This window comes from Phasianus colchicus, chromosome 5 (genome assembly GCF_987193195.1).
Source record: "Phasianus colchicus chromosome 5, bPhaCol1.hap1.1, whole genome shotgun sequence".
Classification (NCBI taxonomy): Eukaryota; Metazoa; Chordata; class Aves; order Galliformes; family Phasianidae; genus Phasianus; species Phasianus colchicus.
The window spans coordinates 45,996,498-46,008,606 of record NC_143440.1 but is presented as its reverse complement, the minus strand read 5'-3'; the positions used below and the strand labels follow the sequence as shown (position 1 = coordinate 46,008,606).

Genomic DNA, 12,109 nt, shown 5'->3' with positions numbered 1-12,109 from the left:
ATGAGTCACTGCCCTGGGAAGACTCTCCTGCTCGTTGCCCTGCATGGTTACCAGTTCCTCTACAAAGTGAGATGCCTTCAGCATCTGTGGAAGGGGAGGCATTCATCTGTCTCCACTCCACTTGTGGGTGGGCAGAGGGACACCGGCTCTACTTGTCTCATGAGCAGAGATTTCCATCGGGAGGAAATGCTCAAGCCTTGTCCCTTTTGTTCAGCCTCGCAGCTCATTCCCCAAACAAGGCATTTCCTTCTTTTACTTCTCCCTTTGTCCTAACCCGGGCCCTGTAGGTTCCCATTTTGTGCTGACTATAACAATACAGGCATTTTTTGTAAGGCACAGTTCTCAGAAGTTGTTCCTAACACCAGTGTGTACTGGATCAGCATGAAGGGATCAGCCTTGATGTGAGTGCTCAGACCATACAGCAGTGTGGGTTTTCAAACATACTTTGGGAAAAACAATCCCTTTCCCTTACATTTCTCTCACAACTGGGAAAAAAATGTCTGGCAAGTTTTTTTTTCTTTTTGGTTTGGGAAGAGACACGTTGCAGTCAGGGATTTTCATTAAACATCTACAAAGAACAATTTCAATCATTTGAAATACATCTGCTTTGCAGCTCTAACACAGGAAACTAAAATAAAGACAAAAAACTCAGTGCTGTTCCAGAGAATTAACCAAAACCCAAGAGTCTCCGAACTCACTCGAACTTCCAGCAATTAAAAGAAAGAACTTCCAGCAAATTAAAAAAAGCCCTTTGTGCAGACACTGGTTCTAAGGACTTTGTTCTGTGAAGAACCACATGTTCACTTTGGCATCCCAAGTTGCAGGTGGATGTAAGCTGCACCTGTTTGTGTTTACAAACATGAGCAGATTGTTCAGATTTGGACCAATGGTTGTTTCTGTGCCAGAAAACTGCCATTTAGGAGCCTGAATTTTAAACAAAGATTAGATCAAGCCCCTCATTGAGAGAGGAGCATCCAGATAAAAATGCCTTGTCACTGTACTGTTACAACTCCTCCCATATTTAGTTAAACAGCACTAAGCACCACAAATCACCAGGCACTATACAGCCAAAGCAGCCTAATGATAAAAGAATTCATGGTATAGAGACCCAAAGGGCTCTGCTGACTGCTGGGCACAGCCTCAGGGCTCCCTGTGGAGAAGACAGGCAGGGAGGTGTTGGTGCTTTTCACTGGCTGAGGACACACTGTGAGGAGCTGGGAATGCTCCTCTGACATGAGCACTGCTGCTCAGGGAGGAATCATGGCACTATCACGTAAAGGAACTTATGACTTCTGCCAAAGCTACAAGCAGGCACTTTTTTGCCAGCCTGGTGTAATCCTGCTGAAAGCTGCAGGCACAAAATTCATCCTTCTTGGGCTCACAAAATACACCCAGGGCACACAAAGAACAAAAAAAACCTCTACCACCTCACCAAAATAGTGGCAAGATGACAAGAACATGATGAAAGCAACAGCAAACATAGGGTTGGTTCAGTGAGCCAGATGTTCATAATCTTAGAATGGCTTAGGTTGGAAGGGATCTTAATAATAATTGAGTTCCCACTTCCTGCCGTGGGCTGGCTGTCCCCCCACCAGCTCAGGCTGCCCAGGGCCCCATCCAACCTGGCCTTGAACACCTTCACAGATTGGGCATCCACAGCTAACCTGGGCAGCCTGTGCAGCTGCCTCATCACTCTCTGAGTGAAGAGTTTCTTCCTAACATCTAACCCACATCTCCTCTCTTGTAGTTTCAAGTCATTCTCCCTTGTCTTGTCACTGTTTGATTATGTAAAGAATTGCTCACCTTTCTGCTTATAAGCTCTCATCAAGTACTGGAAGGTCTCAATGAGGTCTCCCCAAAGTCTTTTCTTTTTCAAGCGAAACAAGCTCAGCTCCCTTAATCTTTCTTCAGAGGAGAGATGCTCCAGCCCTTGTCAAGGGATTTTAAATTCTACCTACTTAGAAGCCCACTGAAAGAGGTCACCTCCAGGAAACCAAAGATGAAACATGGAGATCAGTGTTCAGTTTTGAGTAGCCCAAAACAAAGTTATGATAATGGTACATCTTGGGGGTGATAGAAGCATTAATAGCACACATTAATGGTTCTCTGTTGACTGTGCTCTGTTTTCTGCCCTTTGCTTACTCAGTAAGTAAGCAGGACAAGGCCAGGTTATGAACTGCTATGAATAGTTGTGACTGATTCATCTTTCCTTTCACTTCACCAGCGTACTCTTCAGAATATCACCTTTTGGCACTGGCTAGAATTTGTCCACAAGTTTCTTTTTCTTGTTAGCTCCCCATCATTTCTCTGTCGAGATGATGATGTTTTTGAGTCATACTGTCCCTGGGCATTCTGCCTTCCTCTTCCCTTTGATTTTTCCCAGCAGATCTGCATTTGCAAGTCCGTTGTTCTGGTCATATGGACAATTTCCTCTCTTCTTACTGCTTATGCAGGCTCATGGGACCCAATTACCTCAGCTTCTTCTCTAATGGAGCTCTTAGTCCCATTCACTGCTTTTGATTTCTGTGTAATCCTTCAGAGGCATCTGAATTCAAAGGTTTGAGTTCCATATTTAACAGCAGTTGTGTTGACATGTGCTGACATGGGACTGCTGAGAACACAACCATCTCTAAAGTCTTGCCTCTATGTGTTTGAGATCTATCTCTTATTTTTCCAGATTCTGGAAACTATGAGATTTGCTATCATGGGAGTGATTCCATTTTTTAATCACTCTTCTAAAATTTAAGAGGATAACTTCACAGTCTTTTAACCACACCTCTCACTGGTGTTCCCTTTGATGTCCCTTGCTTGATGCCCTTGTTGCCATGACATGCCTTGCACTGACTTGGCATGGCTTTTCTGGCTGGCTTTTCTGCTTGTCCTGCTGCCTTCAACCCTTCTCCTCTTACTGGGAACACAGGATCACTCCAAGGCAGAGGGTACCAACCATCTTTCCAAACTCTGATGTTCCTGTGCCTCCAGGGTAAGTCATAAACATGGCTGGTGGCAGGAGCAGATGCACAGGCCTTGCTTGCAGATCTGTTTTGCTTTACTGAAATAAAGCATGACATAACACCTTCACATAATTTCTCTGGCTCCCTGAGCCTTTCTGTCTCTTATTCATGCACTACGTGGTGGTGGTATTAAGCGAAAGAGTTTTAGCTAGAGGGAGGAACATTTAGATTACATTGGTAGAAGTTGTTACGGTGTTTATGATGTCTTTCTGCAACAGCTCTGTCTGCAAGTTCCTTTTTGTGTCCCTGACACTACTTCTTGTTCTACTTTTTGAAGACTTTCTCATAGGTACCATGTGATCTGTTTTCTTGAAGGCACAGTCAATATTTGTCTGTTTCAAGACCTTTTCATCTTCACTGCTTCTTCCATCTTTTCCATGTCTTAGATGCATTCTTTTCTCTGTTACACAGTTCTAGAGTGTCTTGTGCAACCCAGACCTATTTTGTCTTTCTTGTCTTTCCTAGTGACTCCTTCATGAAGCTGTTGGCTGTTTTTGCTGTCTTGCTGTGTTTTCTTTTCTTTTCTTTTTTTTTTTTTCCTCAACAGGAAAGAGCAGAAACTTCACTGTTTTGGACTTCTTCCAGAGTCTTCTGTTGTGCATCCAACTGATGCTTTCTCATAGGATTACAACTTTATGGTTTCCTACTATAGTTTAATCTATTTTGGCCATGATGAAAAAAATCACTGCTGGTGGCAGTTCCTGTGAAATTGAAACTAATGAATTATGAAAATGATAAAGTGTTAATGAGCTTGGGTCTAGAGTCTAAGAACAATCTGCCTTTCAACTTTGTTCTTCACAAGATATAACTATGAGGCAGAACGAAATTTTGAATATGCATTGCAAAAAAAGAAGGTGTGAAATGCAGGCCTCCACAGTTTTCTCACACCAAAGCTGAATGGAGTGAAGCTTTGCAAAGTGCACAGTTCCCCTGCATACCATGTGCTAAGAAAATGGACTGTCCTCACATTCACAGCCAGGGGGGTCTTGGCTGCATTGTGCTTTGGCTCATCCATATTCCCCCAAGCATAGGGGCAGTACCTCGGTGCACACCTGGATTTTATGCCTTCAGTTCAGCATAAACTGCTGCTGCTGTCTAGACTTATTGTCTCTGGTTGCAGGATCTTTGAGCAGAAATGTGCTATGACCATTTCGCTGTTTCCTCCTTATTGTGAAATGTATTTCAGCAGGAGCTGAGAGCATACTTCAGGCTCTCAAGGGCACTACAAGAATAGCTAGCTTTGCTAGAAGAATAGTGCCACAGCTCATCAGTTCTTTGCTTACAAGCACTCATGGTGAACAGGGCCAGAGCACTGCCCGTCCTGTCAGGAATTAAGAGCACAGTGCAATCTATCTGGTGAACAGCTATCAAGATTCAAAGCACTTGCCTTTCTTCTCACGTCTTCACTTCGTGTTTCTTTTGTAGTGCTCAAATCAGCTTCTTGAAGATGGTAGAAATCTCATTCCCGGTTTGCAGTGTTCCTTCAGCCAGAGACTGGGAAGATCCAGGACTGCTTTCCATGACTAGATGGCAGCATGAGGTTACCCAGAGTTGTAGATGTAGCCTTGCAGAGTCCTTGAAGGACACTATTGTCTGAAGTTCTGGGGCTTTTGTTCTCTGTAATAAGGCTGTGTAGATAATCTTGACAAAAGCACATGTTACGATATGTATGCATTTTATCGAGCACCATTTTTTTCCCACTTACCTTGATAAAAAGTTTATTTCTCTGGCTCTGAGATATGTCATGGTGAAGTACTTTAAAGCTGAGGTTAATCATATAGAAAAAGGAAGTTTTCTAAACATTTTAAAGGAAGTCATCTGAACCAGAACCACATTCTGCATGAGAGACTTCCAGGAAGAGGGGGTGAAAGACTGCACTTCCCAAGGGTTTGGAGTGAAGAAAGGGGCTGTGAAATGGACGACATCAGATGGACAGGCAATAGAAGGAAAGGTGATATCTCTGTTTCCAAGGGCAGCAATGCTGTCTAATTGCCAGTCTGGTTGAAGATGATCTTCAGATTAAAGTATTCAGTGAGGTAGACTGTATTCTTACTGACTCTGAGGGTCCTTGCTGCCCTCAAATTACTGTAAGCACCTCTTATTTACATCATTTGCAAGCCTAAATACTTGTTTATTAAGTTTTTTAACATCTTCATATGGCAGACCCTGTACACTAGTATTATGGGTACAGATTTAGAGCTGCTCTTTTAAAACAAGCAAGCTTTTTGAGCTATGTTGTAGGTACCAAGCAGAGGAGGGTAAGACCTTGTCTTAGAACAGCATGCATAATCTCTAGCTCTGATTACATGTACATTATTTATTCTTCATCTTAGGAGTGAAAAATAAGGAGAAAAAACCCAAAGTGAGGATTAACAAAGCTAACAAGATCCAGACAGATTATTTCCAACAGGGTTCCCCTGCAGTCCCGTTGTTTTAAAGGCTGAAAATGAAAACGTTTGCAAGGAGAACAGGAAGGTAACTCTTCAGGATGCTAAACAGAAAGCTTTTTTAAAAATAACCACTATAACCTAGCAGAATATTTCCAAAACAACTTATAAACCACACAGAAAGCTGCCAGTATAACATCTTGAAAAAAAAAAACAGCTGCACAAATCTTTTATGTTTAAAATAAGCAGTGTGTAAAAGAGACACAGAACTCATTTCAAACATCTGAGATTTGGTGAGACTTTCTGCTTTCCTTGTGCATGCTTGCTATTGGAAGAGAAATGATGAACTTGCACAACAGGTTATAAAATGTGTCCTCATACCATGTTTTACAATATCCCCTAAGCCTTTGGTCACTATTCTTGCCAAACTAAGGCTCTGGTCTCACACTTCAGAGTGGTCTCCGGAGTGGGAACTACTTGAAATCAAATCAATTTTCGGGGTTCATAATGACAGGATTAACAGTGACGGTCACGGACAGGCTGAATAACCTGAGGAAGATTTCCAGGTTAAATATACTTAGAGACTAGAAAATGTTCAGTTCCTCTTTGCAGTCAAATCATGGATGGTGGGCCTGAAAATGACAATGTCCCTGTGTCCTTGGAGGAGCCTGGGTAGAGGTGGCTTTGACCTCTGTGCCAGTGGAGATAGATGAGATCTGGCAGAAAGCAGCAGCAGAACCACACACCCCAAGCTGGAGGCAAGGACCAGGGCCAAGCTGCCCAGTTATGCTATGCCATGGGGCAGACTCGCTCCACATTTGGCTTTTCATCTGATGAAACTGTGTAGGTGATGGTAAGCTTTTCTTAAAACATGCAAAACAGGGGAAATTAGCTCATGCTGAACCCTGGGATTGTTATCTGTGTTTGGGCAATGCCAAACTAAAGATAGCTAGGGTAGCTCTAGCTCTTCAGAGCTGGAGTGCAGACAAACCATCAGCAGCAACAGGAACCACCTGAAAAGAAAATGCTCAACAGTCTGCCCTCCTTACTGGCAAGGTGCCCATCCCACTGAACAGCAAAAATTTACTACAGGGAACGTGGGATACCAGTCTGTATCCCGTAAGGTCTCCTTATATGCAATTAAACCGCTTAAAATCTGAAGCATAAGGTTAACTATGTCTTCAGCCTTTCCAGCTTCCACTACTAAAAATACACTTTTATTATTCATTGGATAGCTAATCCTGGGAAAAAAAATGTAGTCTTGGACAAGTTCTGCTGCTGAGATGTATGATTTGCTTAATTGAGATGGAATTAGGGAAATCAGCACATTTTGGTAAGAAAAGGGCTGAAGAAGCTTTTCTCCCAAGGGCTTTGATAAATCTATTATTAATTTTTTTCAGCACATTTCAGCTGTTTTTTCAGGTGAGTCAGATCCAGAGCTGACAATATTTTCACACTTTGCCTCAATCATACAATCCATCATACAATAATAAGAAGATACATCCCCCTGAAGTAAATAGCGAATACTGGCTGCCCTCACAGTACAGCAGCAGAGTTTCCTGTCAGGGTATAAAGAAAGCATAGAAAAAATTCTGAGCAACAGAGCAGGTAGTGCTGCTTAGTGCTGAACAAGGCAGGGTTACGAAGCTGCTTGGCTTGCAAAGACTCCTCTGCAGCTTTGTATGTATAGAAGTGAGAGCATTTCTTGTGACAGCAGAGCTGGCACAGTTACAGGTGAACTTACATGAACACCTGGCTCCTGCCTCCTTTAGATTCAGTGCCCCTACACTCTTCCCTCTGCTTGTGGCATGAGACTGCAGCACGCTAACTACAAGTTACTGGGACTACTGATATGTTTGTTAGCTTTCCCTTTATATATATGCACACATTAAAATCACATTCTATAGTTGAAGATGCATGATGACCTTTCTAGACAGGTTGGTTCATGAGGTGGTTGCCACAACAGTCTCTTCTTTGTATGCTGTATCACTGAATAGCACCATGGGGAAAAAATATAAATAACTTTATCTTTCCACTCCATAATGTCATGTTTAGCCTCTGATCTATTTAGAGGAAATCAGAGATATAAATAGAACAACCGTAGTTTTCATGCCTTAGTTTACAGTATTAAGAATTATTCTTTCTAGTGCTGAAAGCTGCAGGGTTTTCATTGAAGGAGGCCAACCATTTTGGTTAAAGTGACCATCTGAAGAAGAACTAGTGGGAACAGAAGTAATGGAATACATTTTCTAATGGACCTTTCTGCCTGCTTTGTGATAAGCCAGAGGCTGTCTCCAGAGGCTCAGCTTGCAAAGGGGATAGGATGCACATTTACATCTTAGATTTGCATGCTCCAGCTGAAAAGTCCCTTCAGCATTTGCTCAAAAACAACACAGAAGCATTTCATGCTATTAACTCCACATGATGGAGTCTACCTCAGCCTGCTGGAAGCTCAGCTCTGCAATATGCCACAGGGCAATAAACTGCATTACTGGGCATTTTCAAGGAAATATCTAATTATTTTTTTTTTACACCATCCCCCCATAAATCTCAGCAATATTTCTCCAAGAACATGGGTCTTAGAGAGTAGGAACTGCTCTTGGTGCTCATCTGAGACATCCCCATTGAGAAATGCTATCTGCCCTGAGCTGACCTGAGGACTGACTCAGCCTCACTGGGCAGTCAGTTCCCTCTCATGGGACCTTGGGAGGTCTCTAGCCCAAGACCCGGCTCAAAGCTGAGATCAGACCAAGTTGCTCAAGGCTTCATGCAGCCATGTCTTGAAAACATACAGCTCTGCTTTCAGGGAAAACTTGCAAATGCTAACTTAGGTAAATGGCTTCATCTTAGAAGTCTTAGGGATGTGAAGTTTTAGGGACATGATTAGTGGGCATGGTGGTGGCGGGTCAGTGGTTGGACTAGATGATCTTAGTGGTCTTTTCCAACTGTAAAGACCAAATTCAGTGTCAGGAATACGAGCACATACTTCAGTTCATTCACTTTCGCTAAAAAGAGAATGCGTCAGTGTTTCTGACCCCACTCTGTACCACAGATTTGTGTCTTTCTGTTTTCAATCCACATCAGAAAGGATCAAAATTAAAATGAATGAAATTAAAATGAATTAAAATGAATGAAATTAAAATGAATTAAAATGAATTTTTAAAATGAGAGAATGCTTTCTTATAGTTTATTTTTCAATATATTCTGAGTCTACACAGAAATTTGAGCTTGCATCTTTTAGTTCTTCTTTGCAGCTGTGAGAGTTATAAGCTTTTTTTGCTACCTGAATAATAATAATAAAAAATATTCTGTATATCTCTACTCCACTTCCTGATTCCAGCAGGCAGAGTGTTAACAAAAATCTTGCAAAACTGACAAGGCTATTGCAAAAGCTGCCAACACTTCTACAGATATATTCATATTACAAACATGACATGCACAACATTCCTCTCATTAAATAAGCTAAATTTTGAGTAGGCTGCAGTGGCTGAGCCACCTTCCCTTTTCTTCTCATGATCTCATCTGAGCAGTACCTTAAAGGAGATCACATGGGAATATACTGCTGACCATGCTGTGCTGTATTAGCAATGAGGGCTTTGCTCTTGGAAGTTGTTCATCCAGCCTCAGTAGCATATATTAAAAAGAAATTTTGACAAAATAGAATAGGGAAGTCTGACATAGTGGATAATGTCTAGCCTGACTTAGTTTCCATGCTCTGCTTGGTGCTGCTCAGTGGGTGTCCTCACACCACTTGTACCTGCCAGCATGCAGAGACACAAGGAGTAAACTGCCACCCTCATGTCTAAGCACTGCTGCTGTGTGCTAGGCGTGCTCACAGCCCTCCCCTCAGGCTGTGCCACAAGACTAGGGCTTTCAGAAGCTTTGCTTGGAGCTAAGCCTGCAGAGATGTGCAAAGGCTATCCCCACATTACTCTAATGTCCCTCTGTAAACACACTGCTGCCTTGCTATTGCTTAATTACCATCTGTTACCTCTACTGGCCAGTCAGAACAACTGCACATGCTCTTTTTATGCTTTGATCTAATGTAAATGGCTTTGATCTAATTATCAAAAAGTTTCCCATCTGTGCTTGGCAAGGAGGAATGAGAGCGTAGAGGTGGCTGAAGTAACTTGGCCAATGATGGACAAAGCTGGTTGCTGAGATTAGGCAGGATTTCATGGTGTTAGAGACTGCATCTAATTGGCTCCATTGAGACAAGAAAGTAGGTTGTGAAAACTTAACCCTAAATTATCTCTTCCTTTTTCTGATTGATTTCACCCTTCATAAAATTCTGTGCATAGAACACCTTTGCTTGCCTGCATGGCTACCTTGGCTCCCCGACATGTCCTGCCATCCTGCTGCCCCTAGGTCTTCTTTGCTTCTGGATGAATGAGGCTCAGGGGAGTGAATTACAAAGCAGTCAGGTTCTTGTGAACTTTCACAACCAACAGGCTTCAAGAATGAAGAGAGACAGCAATTCCACAACAATTCAAATATAACTCGCAAGATTTCTCAGAAAAAAAAAAAAAGAAGCATTACATCAGTATATGGCCTTAAAGCATACTTCTATTGAAGGGCCTCTTTGGCACACACATTCATGACTCTGTGTGAAAGCAACATTATGGTCACTATCTGCACCAAGTGGTCTATCATACAAAGATACTTTCTTCAAGCTCTCAGTATATGTTACTCCAACATGTCAACAGCACCACTCACAGTTCCTTTAAAAGTCCAGTTCTTTTCTTTTGAATAGTCGTGCAGTGTCACTGGTATGATGCCAGTGGCACGATTTCTGACTGTACACACATAAAGGGGAAAGAGAATCAGGACCTGAGGTTATGATCTGCTAACTGAGAATTCGAATAATGGAAATTACAGCTGAGGGTAAGAATCAGCTAAGGAAATGGTGCTCAGATCTTGAGTTACGTGAGGCTAAGGCTCTGTTTAGGTATGAAGCAGAAGTAAGGAATGACTCTCAGAACTGAAAGCATCCAAAGTGGTTGAGATTTTAGCATAGTTTGAGAGGTAACTTTCAGAGTTCATCTTTAAATGGAAGAAATCTTGTGGAAGCTTCTTTCTGAAAGATTTCTACTATGCTATAACGTATCTGAGCAAGAAGTAAGGGAACCCTCCAGTCAAGAAATAAAACCAGGCATCCAAGACTTAGAACACTGATGGGTTTCTCAGTCTTCTGATTAACCACATATCATCTGCTGTTGACTCACTACAAGAAAAAAAAATTAAAAATAAGAAAGAAAGAAAGAAAAAACAAGGAGAGAAAGAAGGAAAGAAGGAAAGAAAGGGGAAAAAAAAGCTGAGACAAGACCTTTGCCTTTCTGTCTCTGAAGGAAGAACAGCCAAAGACAAAGAACCAAGCAGAAATTTTTAAAATCCAGTCTATTTGTTCTCCTATTTTATGATTTTGAGAGCTACTTCATGAAACAGGTGAAAAATCCCTATGAAAAAAAATGGAAAGACATTTCATTTTTTTGATCCTCCTGCCTAGAGGGTTCTCTGGGGATTTCCATTAAAATAAAAATAAAAATCACAATTAAACCCGTGCTTCCCCTCAAAAAATGAAACTTCCCTAAATATTCATGAAAATGTCAACAAGGCACATCTGATAAAGGGAAAGGGAAGAGCTAAACAATGGTGCTAGGACACACCCCTTGCATCGTCATTACAACACTGGGGAAAACCTCTTTGGATACAACTTGGAAAGTAAAATGGAACGAGTGGCTTTTTACATAAAGTTGAGGAGAATAAAAATTGCTGTTTGAAGGTGCATGTAGTAAAAATAAGGCATGGACATCACTGTAGAGATGGCACAGATCCATCTTGTCACTGAGGCTGATTCCTCCTTTTAGGAAGAGTGGAAGAACTGAAGACCCTTTAACTTTCTGAAACTAAAGATGGGATGCCTGGAAAAACCCTGCCAGTATGCAGAGAACTTCATGTCATACACCTGGCATATTTTACACACTCTCAGGAAATGTAATGCTGTTTTTGCAATAAATATGCGTCACAGACCAAGATAACATCTTTGGTCTGCAGTTAATCTCCACGTACACACGGACATCTCCTACCCTCACATTTGCAGCATACTATAAAAGAGTGAAGTGCAATTTATTAAACTAAGGCAATTCAAATGCATCAGGGTATTAGCAGGGAAGCTCAGGTGCTACTTTATATTATTTTAAAGCATTCTGAAAACATATAATTTTATTTTTTCAGCAAGTTAAAAAAAACTTGGATTTATGCAGAAATAATACATCAAAGCTAATATATTAGGTTACCCCAAGACAATGAAGGTTTATTATCTCTCCTTGCACCAAATATAGCCCTTTGGCTATACAAACAGGAATCTGTTCTGTTTCCTCTAAGCTCAAAAGCCAGGCTACTTACCTGAAATGAGAAAGGAAGCAAAAGCATGATTATTTGCTTGCCCAAAGTGCTCTTGTCAAAGTGGTACAGTATGGAGAACTGTAGGCTTTCTAAAGCTTGACACTAACAGAATTCAAGATAAAAAGAACATGAATGCACCAGCCTCATGGCTGCAGTGATTACTGCACATGTGATAGCAGTTATCCTGCTCTTAGGAGAGCTAATTTTTAATTTCCTTATTCCACTTGCTTTGCAACTTATATGAAAGAGGTGGAAACTTATTTTCATATTGTTTCTATCAAAAAGCTGTGTCTTTGAACACAT

At 41.5% G+C, this 12,109-nt stretch overlaps 1 protein-coding gene across 2 annotated transcripts in view; it reads right to left on the bottom strand.

Moving 5' to 3' along the window:
• Positions 1-12,109, bottom strand: part of RIN3 (Ras and Rab interactor 3) — a 55,815-nt gene that overhangs the window by 23,277 nt on the left and 20,429 nt on the right. The window lies entirely within an intron of this gene.